This window comes from Theropithecus gelada, chromosome 4 (assembly GCF_003255815.1).
Source record: "Theropithecus gelada isolate Dixy chromosome 4, Tgel_1.0, whole genome shotgun sequence".
Lineage (NCBI taxonomy): Eukaryota > Metazoa > Chordata > Mammalia > Primates > Cercopithecidae > Theropithecus > Theropithecus gelada.
The window spans coordinates 3,734,195-3,750,619 of record NC_037671.1 but is presented as its reverse complement, the minus strand read 5'-3'; the positions used below and the strand labels follow the sequence as shown (position 1 = coordinate 3,750,619).

At 46.8% G+C, this 16,425-nt stretch overlaps 1 long non-coding RNA gene across 1 annotated transcript in view; it reads left to right on the top strand.

Annotated features, from left to right (window-relative positions):
* Positions 1-16,425, top strand: part of LOC112623218 — a 152,272-nt gene that overhangs the window by 97,794 nt on the left and 38,053 nt on the right. Inside the window, exons 2-3 of the long non-coding RNA XR_003119105.1 lie at positions 6,011-6,135; positions 12,963-13,069. This is a non-coding gene — a long non-coding RNA (uncharacterized LOC112623218). The remainder of the gene's footprint in view (positions 1-6,010; positions 6,136-12,962; positions 13,070-16,425) is intronic.

The window sequence follows — 16,425 nt, the reverse complement described above, 5'->3', positions numbered from 1 at the left end:
AACTCCAAAATAGGCAACTCCATTATTTCTTCAGGAACTGAGCAAATTACTGAGGGAAAAGAGTTTGAGAGAAAAACTTATTATTTGCAAGAAAAGAAATTACTCTAGAGTAAACCTGGGAAGCAGGGTTGAACTATATTATTTTCAGGTCACTAAAATTAATTGCCTGGGTTTTTAAAAAATGCTGCCCAATTCAAACCATTAACGGGAGGAACCCTTTACCGTACCTGTACGTACATCTAACGCTGGAATAAAACGTCCTTGGTGTTTCCTGGGAAGCACACGTTCTTTTGGTCTCTGCATGTTTACCGCATAATAAAGACGGATGTAGCTCGTTTGCTCCAAGCACCAGAAATTGGGGTTATGTACAGGGCAGAGACGCACATACAATGTACACTGGGATGCTGGACGTCAGCTTTGCAGTGACAACTTTCAGAGTTGACATTATCGTGTGTGTGCCTTGCAGCCAGCAGACCAGGAACACAGAGGCCCAGAAACTCACCGGGCAATACGGGCTTGTGAAGCTGATGTCACACTGTGCACGATGAAGGGATCAAAGCACAGTCATGATCACTAAGTAACGTGTCCTGGTAAACTGATGAGAAAAGTGACTCTAAACTACACAACAAGGCTGCAAGTACATGTCACGTGTGTCCCTGACACTAGGGCCCTTTTGGCTTCCCTGTCTCTTGATGAGTGACACATTGTCTCTACCTCAAGAACGTGCAGCCTAGTGCAGAAATCAAAGCAAATTGCAAGAAAAGTAGAAGAGAGATCTACTTCTGCGTGTCCTAGGAGCCAAGGGCAATCATCTAAGGAGTCTGGGGAAACCACTGTGAGGGTTTCAATGGCCTGGGAAGTGGCAGAGGACAGAGGACCCTAGTGCGTGTAAGATGGTTAGGACTGGGCAACCAGAGGAGAGGAAGGAGGTTCAGTACTGGGGGATGGGGCTCGAAAGGCCGGAGGTAGAAAAAGGAGTGGCTTGTTTAGTGGACAGTAGGAAAATGACAGGAAGAAAGGGAGGGAGCAGGGGGGAGGGAAGGAGGGAGGATAGGTTAATGGTCGTGAAACAGATGTGTGTGAAAATAGGAAGGGGGATTAGAGCCAGACAGCATGGGTCCTGACTCCCAGGAAGAGGCGCTTAACCTCAGCCTGTGTCTTTGGGAGTGATTTTGTCACCTGTGACACATGCATGAGTGACACAAGGGTGCTGGAGGGAGCCTAAGGCTAATAGGTGCCTTCTGCTTTAAAACTTGTGTTTCCACCGTACTTTTAGAAAGTGCATAATTTGATGTGTTGGGGAGGATTCGCTGGTCTCTTCAGACCGGCTGTGAGAGAAGCCATCAGTTCCCGGTGACTCAGTGAGTGTGAGGACCTGCCCTGGCTGGGTGTCAGCCCAGAGAGAGTGACAGCAACCACAATTCAGCAATTAGCCCATGCTCATCAAAACCAGCCTCCCTGGCTTTAAACCCTCCCCAGCACACTTCCCGCCTCTCTGCCACAGGGAACTGATTTCAACTTTGGGTTTTCAACTTCACACTCCCTGTCTGAATGTTCACAGGCAGATGGATGCCCCAAAGCCATGGATTTCATGGAGCCCCGCTGTAGACACATGGCTGCCTGTGCAGACAGAGAAAAGGTGGCCACAGGAAGAACGGATTTCAAACAGGGAGAAACCCATGAACAGGCGCTCCCCATCACTGATCATTAGGGATATGCAAATCAGTACCACAGTGAGACATACAGCCATGAGGATGGCAAATATCACAAAACAAACACAGAAAACAGAAAGTAACAAATGCTGATCAGGATGTGGAGAAACAGGAACCCCTGTGCAGTGTTAGTGGGAATGTAAACTGGTGCAGGTGCTCTGCCAAACAGTAGTGGGGTTCCTCAAAAAATTAAAAATAGAATTGCCATATGATCCCGCTATGTCATTTTGGGTTGTATATTGAAATAATAAATAAATAAATAAATAATTGAAAGCAGGGACTCTTAACAGGTGTCTGTACACCTGTGTTCATAGCAGCATGATTCACAATAGCCAAAGGTGGAAACAGCCCAAATGCATACAGACAGATGAACAGATAACAAAATGTGTGTATTCCCACAATGGAGTGTGATTTGGTCTTAAAAAGGAAGGAAATTCTGACACATGCTACAACGTGGATGAACATATAGGACATTATGCTGAGTGAAATAGGCCAGTCACAAAAGGACAAACACTGTGTGATTCTACTTGTCTGAGGTTCCTACAGCAGTTGAACTCATAGAGACAGAAAGTCAGGCAGGGGTTGCCAGGAGCTGGGACGGAGGAATGGGGAGTGAGTGTTTGATGGGGACGGAGTTTCAGTTTTGAAAGATGAAGTCCGGAGATGGATGGTGGTGATGGCTGTACTACATGCACATGTACTTAAAGCCACTGAACTGTGCACTTAAAATTGTTAAACTGGTAAATTTTATGCTGCGTGTGTGTTTGTGCGTGTGTGTGTGTATATATATATAGTATATATATGCCACAATAATTATAAAGAAGCTAAAATGCATGAATGTCACACATACACTCACTTATTGAGAGACAATTATTTAGCAGTAAACAGGGAAGTAACCACGAGATGCTGATAGATGGTTAACCTGCAAATTAGAAGACCTGGAATCTAGCTTTGGTCTCAGCTTTTCAATCCAACGAGTCACTTGGGAATGACACTCCTGTGCTTCTCTTGGCCTCGGCCACCTTATCCATAGAACACGCACTTGGATTAAATAATCCTTAGGATCCTTTCCAATTCTAAGGTTTTGTGTTTCTGAGATGGTTTGTGGCCAGGCTGACAAATCTAGCACATTTGTAACTCAGACTGATGTGGCTACAATATGAGCATATTTCCTTGTCCAAAAGTAGCAGGACTTACTTAAGATGGTGTTACCTAATAGCCCACAATCCTTAAGTGAGAAAAACGCCTTCTAGAATAATGGAGCCGTTGACTCAGGTCAAATCAGCTGACAACCCTGACTCCAGAAGGCACTTCTGGACCTGAAGGGTATTTAAGGGTATTTAATGCATGCTAGAAGCATTTCCATTAACCGGGTCCCTACCTGGGGGAGCTGAAGACAGTCTGGTCTCCCAATTCCCTCTCCTCCTCAGTACACTGGCAGCTCCTGAGCCTTCCTCGGTGGGCGAGAAACCCTTCAACTCCTGGTGCTGTTGCCGTAAGGAAGTTCTGCGTCCTGGCAGTCTCTTCTGGTGGCCAAGGCTTCAACTGCCCTGTGTTGCCCAGCTCCAAGTGTTGGCATCCTGGTCTCTACTACAGTGTTCTCTCTTCAGTGTGAGCCTACGTTCTGCCCACAACCCTTCTCCCCAGCCCTGAGCCCAGACAGCACTCTGACTTCAGGCAGCCTGGCCTTACAGCAAACGTGTAGCACTTTGGTCTAGTACTGACAGTTCAGGATGGGGCAGATGATATTAGAGTCACATCTCCTGGTGTGACTCACTCCTGAGCATAGACCCTTACCCTCCTGGGAAGAACAGCGATGGCACTGTCCCTGTCCCTGGGATGGAGTCTCGCCACTTAGCCCCAGGCTCACAGTTGGAAATCACGATGGGGGAAATGGGCAGAGACGGCCTCACTGAAGGGCAGTTGCTGACCAGACACTGGCCGATACAGGGACGGCTTGACACGTGTGTGCCAAAGCTCATTGCAAGGTTTCTGCGAAGTCCATGAACATCTGGAGGCACTTCCACTGGTGTCCCGGCTGACCTGCTCCTCGTGGATCTCCTTGCCGGCTGACAGCAAAGAAGCTGATCCCGAGTGGGCAAACTGCCTGCATGGCTGTCTTCCCTCTCGCTTTGTTCTTACATCCATCTGTTGCTCCCTTTGTTAGATAACGTAGATAAAACGGACGATAATTAACAGTTTCATGCCTGCATCTGTCAGGGCAAGGTTTTCGTCTCTTCTAGTCAGGGAAGCATAACCTTGGGGCCTCAAGCTTGAACGACGGCCCTAACAGAGCATTCCATTGCTTTTTGAGGAGTAGGCCATGCACATGGGGACCCTGAACTCTGCTGCGAGGGGCCACCGCACGGCCGGGGGAGCCTTTCAGGCTGCGCCCCATCTCACTTGGCCTTGATTCACCAACTTCAAACAGGTAGCCATGAATGGCTGAGGACCATTCCTAGAGTTCACTTCACCAGTTGCGTTGAAAACTTCCCACTATCCTGTGAGAACGATGAACAGCACCACAGCCACGCTGGGCCTGTGCTTGTAAAACAAACCTGACTTTGCTTCTCTGCTTCCCAGAAAACACTCGAGAATGCTCTGGGAGTGGGCATACTGGTTATTTACACCTGATGTGCAAGAAAGAGTGCTCAGAAGATCACACAAGAGTCAGACAGGAGGAGAGCTGAGGGGTTGAAACTCTCCCGTGAACAGGTACCTGGCACATACGTGGCACACCATTCTCCTCCAGAGAGTGCTGCTCTGTCTCCCAGGCTGGAGAGCAGTGGCACAGTCCAGCTCACTGCAGCCTCAAACTCCTGGGCTCAAGTGATCCTCCTGCCTCAGCTTCCTGAGTAGCTGGGACTACAGGCATGCTACCATGCCTGGCTAATTTTTTAAAATTTATTTTTTAGTAGCGACAGTGTCTTACTGTGTTGCCCAGACTGGCCTTGAACTCCTGCCCTCAAGGGAGCCCCAATAAATATATTTGTTTCTAAATTCATTCTAAATGTTTGCAGTGTTAAGTATGTGTGGTGAAAGAACAGACGCCTTTCATTTTTTGAATCACATTTCAAATATTGTTACAAAAAGCACATATGACTGTGAAATAGTCGTAGTTTTAGAAAGAAATTATTCTTCATTCCACATCTCTCAAGATTTTTAATTAAACCTTTTATTTTGAAAACATTCAGAACCTAGAGCAAAGTTGCAAGAATATTACAAGTTAATGATGATATGCTCTTCCCCTCTCTTCTCCCACCATCGATACTTAGCCATGCCAACTCTCTCCATCTCTATATTCTACACAATTACAGTGCAATTATCAAATTTAGAAAACTTAACATTGACACAATACTCTTATCTAATATGTGGTGAATATTTAAATTTTGTTGATGGTAACAAAATTGTCTTACAAGCAACTTTTTCCCTCAACACCAAAATCCAGTCTAGGGTGGTGCATCGCCTTTAGGTGTCATGTCCCCTTAGACTTCCTTCATCAGGAGTAATCCTTGCCTTTCTTTGTTCCATGAGGCTGAAAGTTCGTTTCTGAAGTGCTTGGGGTCTTCGGTTTTGCTGACGTCTCAGTGTGGGTGTTACTTGGTTACGGTGATGTTGACGTCTCAGTGTGGGGGTTACTTGGTTACGGTGATGTCATCCAGTTATTTTCCGGAAAGACACCTTCTATACTTGGATAGGAAGGAATTTATGAGCAGGCACTAGGCAACTGTAAGTATCACCCCACAATTCCACCAAATGATATTAATATTCAGCGATGATCTTAGCCTGGGCCAGTGATTATTATGGTGGTTTCAAAGTCGTCATTTTCTAATTCCTCTATCGATTGGCCTTCCACAAGAGAAGGCTTTCTCATGCATCCTACCCCTTCATTTGCTTGTTTTTTGCCATCATCATGTAGTCACAGGTTTGTTTGTTTGTCCAATGAGTTGCCACCCACCACCTTCATGAGTCACTTTCATGCTCAATTTGTCTCATGTGTGCCCAGTGGCAGCTCCTTCAAACTAGTCCTTGTGTCCTTTTGTCCCCATCACGTTTTGAGCAGTTCCTTACTTTGGGGCTGATGCTGTACTTTTCCTGCCCCAGCCCTGGAGTCAGTCATTCTCCAGGGAGCTGGTTTCCCAGAGTGGGTCTGGCACTTGTTTCACAAAGGAAGGAAGATGCGAGAGAAGGAACTCCAACATCCAAATCCTTCATTTAAGAGAATCTTGCAAATACCCGGCAACAGGTGAACTCTTGCTGTCCGGTGGACTCTAACCTTAACACTTCCCATATTTTAGGCCCTGCATGTTTTTCTCTGGGAAGGGTGTGCAGTCTGCTCTGAGGAGGCAGATCAACCTTCTCCAGGACCAACTCCGAAAACCACAGGAATTCACGCTCAGAGGATGACGCATGTCAGAATCAGGTTTGTGTGTATGTGAATTGCTTTTACCTCGTAGAAGAGAAAATCGCCATCTTATACGGCCGCTTTTGCACAAAATATGTTCACACATCCCCAGATTGGAAAAATCATTTGTTCCTTCTGTTTCCTGGAAGGGGAAAAGCACTGAATAACTTCTGCAAGCAAGGAAACCTGAGTTCAGTGTGGTTCCCAGGGCCTGCTAGCTCCTTACTGACTGAGACCGGGGCATTTGGCTGAATCACACATCTCTAAACAGAGGCCAGTTATATCCTTATCAAGGAGTGCCTGGGGTGTGTGTGTGTGTGTGTGTGTGTGTGTAAAAAACAGAGAGACGAATGAAAGTTGTGGAGGTGAGAAAATATTTTGTAGGTTAGATATTAGTCATCAAGAACATTTTTAGATTTAAAATGAGTATCTTGTAGGACAGAAGTTCCTAACAGAGTTTTTAATATTGTTTCTTTTATTATTTTCTAAAATGACCTTTTAAAATAAAATTCCTCCAGCCTGGCCAACATGGCAAAACCTCATCTCTATTAAAAATACTAAAATTAGGGGGGCGTGGTGGCGAACACCTGTAATCCCAGCTACTTGGGAGGCTGAAGGAGGAGAATTGCTTGAACCCAGGAGGCAGAGGTTACAGTGAGCCGAGATCACGCCACTGCACCCCAGCCTGGGGGACAGAGTGAGACTCATGTTTCAAAAAAAAATAAAATAAAATAAATAAAATTCCTCCTTGTGAGACATGACACCACTAACTCACTCCTCTTCCCAAATTTGCAAATCAAGTTATTAAAGCTCTGTTCAACTGATTTTTCCTTTCTGAACAATGCTATTTAATATAAAAGAGTTAACTCATTCTGTTGTTCAATACAAATGAGGATTACAAACTGTAGAGCTATTTCCAGCAGAAGTGCTTCCTTACGGAACCAATTTTTCTTCTAATTAATTCAAATTTATTTTAAACGTGGGAAAGAATTTCAAATACTGTTACATAGATATTCTAAATGTCTAAAATCAACTCTGAAATAAAGTCCCTACCTGGAGCCTCCCTGGCTCACTTTCTCTTCCTTAGCTATTGCCTTTTTCTTTCTTCCTGTATTTTTTCATTGCAAATCTTAAAGTCATGGTAAGACTGAAAACATTCAAACAATTAACTGAGCAAGGTAACCCCCATTAGAGACAACGCCGTGAATACCTGCAGAGGGGGCTGTGGAAACAGTGACTCAGGCTGCACGTGGAGTCGGGGGTAGGAGTGAGGAGGACCCAGGAGGGGCCTGGCAGGGGAGCCAGAAGGGCAAAGAACAGCAGGAGCTCCATGGGACTTAGTGGGTGAGCAGGCAGGCGAGTGAGGGTCTTGTGGGGTGCTGGGAGTGGATGAGCTGAAGTTTAAGGAGTGGCCAGGGTCCTGATCGCCAGGGGGTCTGTCATCCTCAGGGAGGAGCTGGACTTTCCGGTCAGCACAAAGCAAAGCCCTTTGATGAGATGCTTTGCTTCAGAAGTCACTTTGGCAGCTGTATCTGGGAATGGATGCAGCGGCTCGAGAGTGAACCCGGAAAGGCCGCAAAGGCGGTCCCTGCCTCAGTCGAGGCGAGGCTGTGGCCTAGACTAGGTGGTGGGCTCGTGTGGATGTGGAGAGAGGTGACTGGGGCCTGGGTGGATTTTAGGGGTAGAGCTGGCCTGACTTACTGATAAGTAGATATGGAGATGGGAGGAGTCAGGAGGTCTGTTTGGGGCCCGTCAGTGTGGAGCCCAAAGAGAGGCTGTGCTGACAGTGACAGCTGAAGCTGCGAAGTCAAGGTTTGCTGGTTTTCTGGCCCATAGCAAGCCCTTTCCTGACGTGCAGGGGTCCCAGGACCCAGTACTCTGTTCTTTGTCGGTAGCCGATTGACCCTGTCTGGGCTCATTGCTCATCCGTGCATCAGGGTCCTTCTATGAGAGCTTTTGAAGTCAGAACCAGTGAAGAGAGTCGATCCAGCCCCTCCCATGCTCCCTTCACTTTCTTGAGGAAGAAGGCCTGCAACAGGAGGATGTAAAACCAACGCTGAGAGAAGAGAGAGAGAGGGAGTGGGGACCGGGAGAGACAGAGCGAGAAGGGAGAGAAAGAGAGAGGGGGAGGGAGAGAGGGGGAGAGAAGACAGGGAAAGATGGCAGGGAGGGGGAGAGGAAGAGATAGGGAGAAAGACCGAGAGAGAGGAAGAGGCAGAGAGAGAAAGGGAGAGAGAGGGAGGTGGGGGAGAGAGACAGTTGAATGAAGTCTACAGGTTAGTTAATAGTGTTATCATTGTTAACTTGATGACTTTGATCATGGTGCTATGGTTATGGGTGTTAATATTTGAGAAAGCCGAATGAAGGATGAACAAAAATTTTTCACCCTAAGTGAAAAGCCGTAAGTCTGAAATATAAAACATTAAAACATTTTCTAAAAATAAAAAATCTAGGCAAAAATTATAGCCCCTCAAATAATGCTTTTGATATAATTTGTGCCTAGTCAATTTCCTAAAAACATTGTTTTTCTCTTGAAAAAATATAAGGCGCTTTGTAGGTTAGTCTTGGCTGGTAAAAGGGAAAAGTGTGCAAGATAGAGCATGCTCTAAAAAAGTAAACGCATAGCATGTGGGGCTTCTAATTTCCCAGCTGCCCCTTTTGGCATGGAGGCATTGTTTTAAAGAAAATCTTGTTCTTTAAGCAAAAGCTCCAGGTGAGGAGTGAGGGGTGAGTCTGGGGCTCCCCTCTGGCTCTGGGGAAACAGGCTTTAAAGCTGGGGCAGCAAGTTCCCAGCCTAGAGATTTGGCTGCCCTTCTAGTTACCTGATTTTTCCCCTGAATGTATCTATCCTTCCCCATCTTTGGGTCTTCCCTTCTTCGTGTTCTTTGCTCAGTGTACAAGGTGCCAAGGTTAAAGCCTTTCTTTTCTTCCTAATGCCACTCGACATCATGGAGCATCTTGTGCTGGGTGTGGTGTGTGGTCTCAGAATGTCTCCGCTCAGTTTTGCTCAAAAACCTTGCTCTTCCCGGTCTTTCGTCTGCTTCTGACAACCTTACCCAAAAGAAGTGCAAGTCAACACACAATCGCATGGATGCAGCAGCCTAATTTTTCATAAAACTAAGGTGCATTGAACAAAGAAGTGAGACTGCCAATTTGTTTTGTATCTTGTGCCGTATTTTATTTTGACTCAGAGCGTGTGTGTACTTACATGGTGGAAAGCATGCCTGGGGCAGAGGGGAGATGTTCACCACATTTTCTTATATTTTAGAGAGATGTCATTAATGTGGATTCTGTGAGGCAAAGTTTGTTGTAAACTTGGAAATAATGATCATTTGTGGCCCATAGAACCATTGTTTCATGTAATTCTCAGGAGTTGAACTTAAGTTAACATCAACACGGGGCAGAACCACACTATTCTGAAAGTGATTTGAGGTTAGTGGCCAGGGTGAAAGCATGAGTCTCTTCCACAGAGGGCTGAGCTAAGACACGGCGTATTCGGTAACTCATGCATGATGAGTCCCACAGCTGGCTCTGTAGCTTCTTGGCCCAGTGTTCTGGTCTCCAAGCCCAATCACGCCTTGTTAGGGTTTCGTGGTGGCTTATGCTGGTGCATTCCATGCAGGGTTGGTGGGGTCGGGTGAACATCAAAAGGTTCCGTGTGAAGGGGGAGCTGCTCCTACCAACCATTCTGACTCTCAGAAGCGTCTGCCAGCATCATTGGTCTACCAGATTAGACTGGGAACCTTTTTGAAGAATTTCTCCTTTCTCATCTTTTGAAAACAGCAGTAGAGCCCACCTCAGAGGGTTTTGACATCACCAGTTTTGACCTCAGAAAAAATAATGTGTGTTTTCAAAACTTCAAGTGATCCCTGAACACCAGAATCTTGGGAAAACGATGGTGGTCCTTGCCAAAGCTTCCTCCCTGCCATGAGCATAGGCCCTACGGGTAGTTCCCAGCACAGTAAATGAAACGATGTCTGCGTTGGACAAAAGGCATCTCAAACCTCCAGTAGCCTAGTTATTTTGAACAGTTTTTTTTTTCTTTTTTGCGTGAACAAATTTCAGTGCAACGAAGAATCAGAATGGCCACATGAAGTAATCCTAAGTGACACTAGCCTGATATAGATCCCTTTCAATGCAGTCCCTGCCTTCCAGGTGAGACACAGTCCTCAACTCTGCAGATACCTACAGACAGTATCCCCTTTCCCATGTTTGACCTTCCCTCTTTCCAACCCTAACATGATGGTTTGTGTTTGTCTTTTGTGTAAGAAGGTAGTTGGTGTTTTTTTGTTTATAAGAATTATTTTGGAATTCCTTCCCTGATAAACTGCTGGTAGACTGGGACCAGATCGGATAAGATTTGGTGTTGAGGACACCTGTCAATTGTTTTGTCAAGATAGAAGGTCCAAGACACAGAGGTGGCTGGAGTGCGGAGACCAAATGGCCCGAGGTGGACAGGAGGCTGTGGGAATACCAGTTTGGGGCTTTGTCTGTTCACGCAGCTCTTGGGAGACAGAGGTGAGACCCAAGAGAGAACCTCTGTGGTTCAGAGAAGGCACCTCACCTGTAGGGGGTTAGCTGTTTGTCTAGGGTGGTCCCACGAATCACCCAGCCACATCAAACTCACAGAGCAGTGACGTGGTCATTTTTTACCTCACAATAGCACGGATATAATGCAACAGAAAAAGAGTTGCAATAAAATAATACATTTTCTAAACGGAAGGTGGGGATGGTGTAAGGTAAGTTAAAACACCATACAGCTGTTTTAGCAGGTTTTTTGTGGTTTTTTGTTTGTTTGTTTTCTAGAAGGAAGGGAACAAGATTCCCTCGGTACTCAGAGGGCAGGCGAACGATGAATTTCATATATTCCCCACCTCTAACGTAAGATGGAGACAAAGTTTGCCACGTTTTGTAATGACTTATTTGGAGCAGTGATTGATGAAAAAATATTGTAAAGTAGAAATACAGTATCACAGAAGATTATAGGACCTATCATGAGACCATATAATTATATATCCTCATATATCTTATGTGTGAAACTTTTGTGCCTATTTTAACAGTGTTTTACAAGCTTACCGTATTAGAACAGGCCCCTGCTCCCTGATCTGAAGGCATACAAATTCACCGTGGCCTTTTGAATGTCCTCAGTCCCAACTGCACCATCAGAATTTGTAAAAGCAGCAAAAGGTCAGAGTTCAGAGGGCAGTTTGTATCTCGTGCAGGAAACTGGCAGGTAAAGCAATGATGATGGTCCCTGGGAGTCACTGGGCCTGTGAAAACCCTGCCAGGGGAGTTTGGCTTCCGGTTTCTTCCCTCTAGACTTCAGTGTTTTTGTGGGTACAGCTCTGCAGACATTGACATGGTCTTTAAAAAACGGAGGAGTTCAGCTCAGGGGCAAACATACAGACCCATTCAGTCTAAACTACCACTTTAAAATACCGATTTTCTACCCACATGAGCGGCTTAGAATCCCTACCATCATTGTCAAATGTTTGTTTCTGAAAAGTAAATAAGATCAGAATGAAGAGCCGGTGATCAAAGGAACACAGTATTATTTGTAGCTGCCTACAATAGTGCGGGCTGGAACGCCCATTATTGCTGCTCAGAAATGAAGACAGTACCGTCAGAGATGGTTCCTTTGATCATTTCTCCAAAGCGATCTCCTTGTCAGTGGACAGCTTCCCAGAAGACAGTGTAAAACAACCCAGAAAGCGCAGCACAAAAGACATTCATCTCGGCTTTACCAGGAACAGACTTCAAAAAGCCTTGCTGACAAACGTTCCCAACTCAACTGGGTACCAGGAATGGGAAGCGCAGGCACAGGCCATGCCCGGATCCTAAGCGTTCATGTTTCTCTGTGGCCACCTTAGGGTTAGGGCTTCATGAACGGGCACATCAAAAGCTCCTCGCAGGTTTCCCCTTGAAGAAATATATAAACTAAGAAATGGAGAAAGCCTCACAGTGGAAAAATCGCGACTCTTCTTCCATCATGCATTTTTCAGATCTTTTGAACTGCGTGACTCCCACTCAGCCCTGATGTTCGTGGATGCTGACATTGTTTTTACAAGCATCTGCTGCCTGGACGTAGAGACAATCATTGGCATCTACATGGCATAGCCCATTTTTGTTCCAGAAAGAGCCAAAGGTATGATGGTTTACCCATCCATATGTAACCTGTGTGAAAACAGAGTATCCTAAGACTGATGGAGTGGACTCTTTGTGGCAATAAGATGCCAAATGATAAAACAGATCCAAGGCCATGCACACCCTCCTACACTTAAACAATAAGCTCTGTTCTAACTGCCACAGGGTTCTTCTTTCTCTCTAGCGGCTGAACAGCACTGGTCATGAAATAAGTAATATCGAAACAATTGCAGCAAGTTGACTAGTTGACACCCTGTTCCACCAGCCAGAACTAAAGCTTTGACTTGACAAGAGGCTGGTTTCAGTCACTTTCTCCTTCATGTGCCTTCATGCCCTTGCTTCACCTTTTGATGTGTAGGTCCTAATTGCAATGCATTTAAAGGTTAGATCTCTGCCCCAGAGCGAGCATGTCCGTGTGACATACACATTAGCTTACTATGCATGAGCGCGCCCACCTCCATGACTGTCCACAGCTCCCTCCTATAACCTGCTGAATATGTTTACTTAGCCAACCTGCTCAGCATCCATTTCTGTCTCACCTTTCCCCAGAAGAAGTCCGTGCCTTCAGTCTCTGCTGGAGGCTACACTTCCCAGCCCGCAGGATGGCCAGTCTGCAGGCTGTAACCCCCTATATGAAACAAAACTCTCCTTTCCAATTTATAGATCGGGTGATTCTAACTTGACATCTGTCTCCTTCGTAGGTGGCCTTTAGTGAGCCAGTGGCTCTGATTCACGTGGTCAGATTCTGAGCTGGCAGACACAAGGACAAGCCCGCGAGAGGTGTGGCAGGACTGGACATTCTGTGTAGGTCTGTGTGTGACGGTTTTGTGAATGCATCTATTTGATGTTCTCCAAACCAATTCTAAATGAAGCAGGACGCAGCGAAATTGAAAGGAGCTTGTTACTGATACCTTTTATGGACCGAATTGTGTTCTCCCGAAAAGGTATGTTGAAGTCCCTCAGTATGCGGACTTATTTGGAGGAATAGGATCTTAAAGAAGTAATCGGGTTAAAATCATGTCATTCAAGTGGGCCTTAATCCAATATAACCGATGTCCTTATTAGAAGGCTAAATTTGAACAGAGACAGATGTGCATAGAGAGAAGCTGGTGTGAAGAGACACAGAGAGAAGACAGCCATCTATCTGGAACAGAGCTTCCCTTATAGACCTCAGAAGGAACCAACTCTGATACCCTGGTTTTGGGCTTCCAGACTCCAGAACTGTGAGACAATAAATTCTTGTTATTTAAGGCTCACCAGTCTGCTGGGCTTTGCTATGGCGTCCTGAGGAAGCGAGTGTGAAACTTAATTCATCAGTGCCAAAAACATCTTGGCAGTTAAACTGCTGTTGTAATACTCGTGTATTGATACGTGGTTCAGAATTTTTCTCCTGTCTTCCTCAGTATGTATGTACAGCAAAAGCTTCAGAGAGAAACTCCAGGCCACGCAAACTCATGAACTAAACTTGGGAGAGGTGGCTGGTGATCACCTGGAAGGGAAAGATGAGTGTCTGGCACAGGGCGGGACCAACAGAAGGTGGTTGTGTGGTAGGGTTGGAGAGGGGGGAGCTGTCAGCTGTTGTTGGGAGAGGAGGAGCAGGTGGGTTCTCTCCTCTGGCAAGGCCACAGATGTGGTCCGTCTTGGAGCAGGATCCACAGCCATTGAACCCTGAGGAACTGTGAAGCTCCTGCTGCAGGTAGGACTTCACAACGCCCTAGACACAGGCTACAGGTGAGGACACTGACCCCTGGGCAGACACACTGGAGCTGCTGTGTAATGGGATCCCTGGGAACACGGAGGGCTCCTGGCTTAATGCTGAGATGCCTGGAAGTCAAAGGCACATGGAGATGGCGAGCTGCACAAGGAGAAGTGTGATCTCCTCCTTCCAAACTACAGAGAGACCTGGGATTACCTTGTCCCTGATCCTTACTGACTGTGGAATCCAGAAAATTCTCCTAACCTGCAGTCTCAGTTTTCTCATCTCAAAAATGGGGTTAATATTAGTGTATTTATCACATTATGTTGTGAAGATTAAATGAGATAATGAACATCTGGGGCATAGGAAGTGCTCAATAAATGTAGGCTAAATGAAAAAGAGATCCCCAGACCAGCATTATACAACTTACACGGATCCTATTGCATATTCCAGGAGGTAGAGTAGCTTTTTTTAAAAATTAATGGTACGGATAATAAATTACTGTGCACAGAAAACACCTAACAGGCAGTGCCGGCATGGGTTTAGGAACTGCTCCTCTTTCTTCTGTGCAGACATGAGTGGCCTCCAGGCCACAGCACTGTTACCTTGGTTTGTCTGCAGCATCCATCAAGGCACATGGGAAATACGGTTTTCAGGGACACCGAGTTGTGGAATTTATTCATCCCCTCAGCAAGAATTTGCTGAGCCCCTGCCTTGTGCCAAGCAGTGCCACCTGCTCTCAGCTTGCGCCTGGTGTTCTGACGGAGGGAGGCAGACAGCAATGGCCCAGAGTGTCAGAGGGGGTTAGTGCCGCAGACCAAGAGTGAGGGGTGTCAGGAGGGAGTGCAAGGTTCCAGCAGGCCGCATGAAAAAGCACAGCACACAAGATGAAATGGATTGGGTGCACCTGCTCAGAATGGGGGGCTAGGGAGTGTCTCAAAGTTAGAGTTTCATTTTCAAGGAGTTCTGATACCTCTGTTACTATACCTAGATTGGTGTTGAGCCTCCGTTGCTCTGAGGTAATTTGAGGGGTGTCTGATGGAAAATATATGATGAATAGGCACAGAAGGGAATGCCCACCCACCGCCAGGCTCCCAGCACTGCCTCTGTAAAGGAGAGATCAATAGGCCGGGAGAACCAGATCAAAGAAAAAGAAAACAGGAAAAGTGTATCCAGCCAGTTGTTGTCTACATCTCCATGTGAGCCTTGTCCTCGTGCCCACGGCTTCACTTTCTTTTCAGTAACAACTTTACTGAGCTATAGTTCACATACCACAGAGTTCACCCCTTTAAAGTGTAGACTTCAGTGGTTTTTAGTACATTCCCAGAGTTGTGCAACCTTCCCACAATCAGTTTGAGAACATTTAAACCACCCCCAAAAGAAACCCCATCCCTATAAGCAGTCCCTCCCCACTTCCCCCAGACCCCCAGCCCCTGGCAACCACTAACCTACTTTCTGCCTTTTCGGCACATTTCATATAAATGCAGTCGTACCACGTGTGGTCTTTTGTGGCTGGTTCCTTTCCCGTAATGTCTTCCAGGTCCACCATGTCACAGCATGTGTCAGCTACATGATCACGTATGATTATTCATGCCTGAATCATATTCCGTCAGCTGTGACCTATCACATTGTGTCTATCCAGCGTCGGCTGGAGGATTGCCGGCCTCATTTAATTTCCCACCTGCACGAGCCTGTATACCCAGCTCTGCTGCCCACTCAGCCCTCTGCGCTGTTCTTGGCTTCCCACATCCCGAAGCTGGCAGGAAGCAGTTGAGGATGGAGAGGGAAGGAGGCAGGGCGGGGGGTCGCAGACAGCACAGCAGTGAGATCGGTGTATCCTGGGACTCTTCCTCCCTGGCCTCAGTTCTTTCTCCCTCGCCAGTCCTATACCTGAAAACACCCGTCCTCCTCCTCCCCGCCTGCCAGAGTTTTGGGAGCAAATCCTGTAACTGCGCAGATGCCCTCTGAGATGTGTTCCTGCAGCCTGCCTTCATTCTCCTCCTTGCGGTCAGGGAGAGCTGCTCCCAGCTCCTCCCAAGCCTTCGCTGCAGTTCTGGAGCTTCCATCTGGATCCTGCCTTTGCATAGTTTCTGCCCACCCTCAGCCACGTGGCACGAGAGCGTGAGCTTCTCGGGGGCAGCACCAGACCTTATGCATCTTGACACTCCGTGGTGCCTAACACGTGTTCTTACTGTGGGGATGTGGAGCTGGGACACGCAGCCCGGCCTCCCTGAGATCCGAAGGACAGAGGGGCTCATGCCCCACTGCTGTGAGTGCTGCCAGCACCATCCCCTACCCCCCTCTCTCTAGACATCGCCCTCTGCTGAAGCGACCCGCCCTGACCATGGTCCCTGGAGTAGCCTCAGTTCAGTGATGTCCTTGTGATAAGAGGGCCCTGCCCCTCTCACCCCGATTCCGCACAACTTTAAAGGGCTGCCCCGCTCCGGAGATATTCCTGTGGGGTCCCT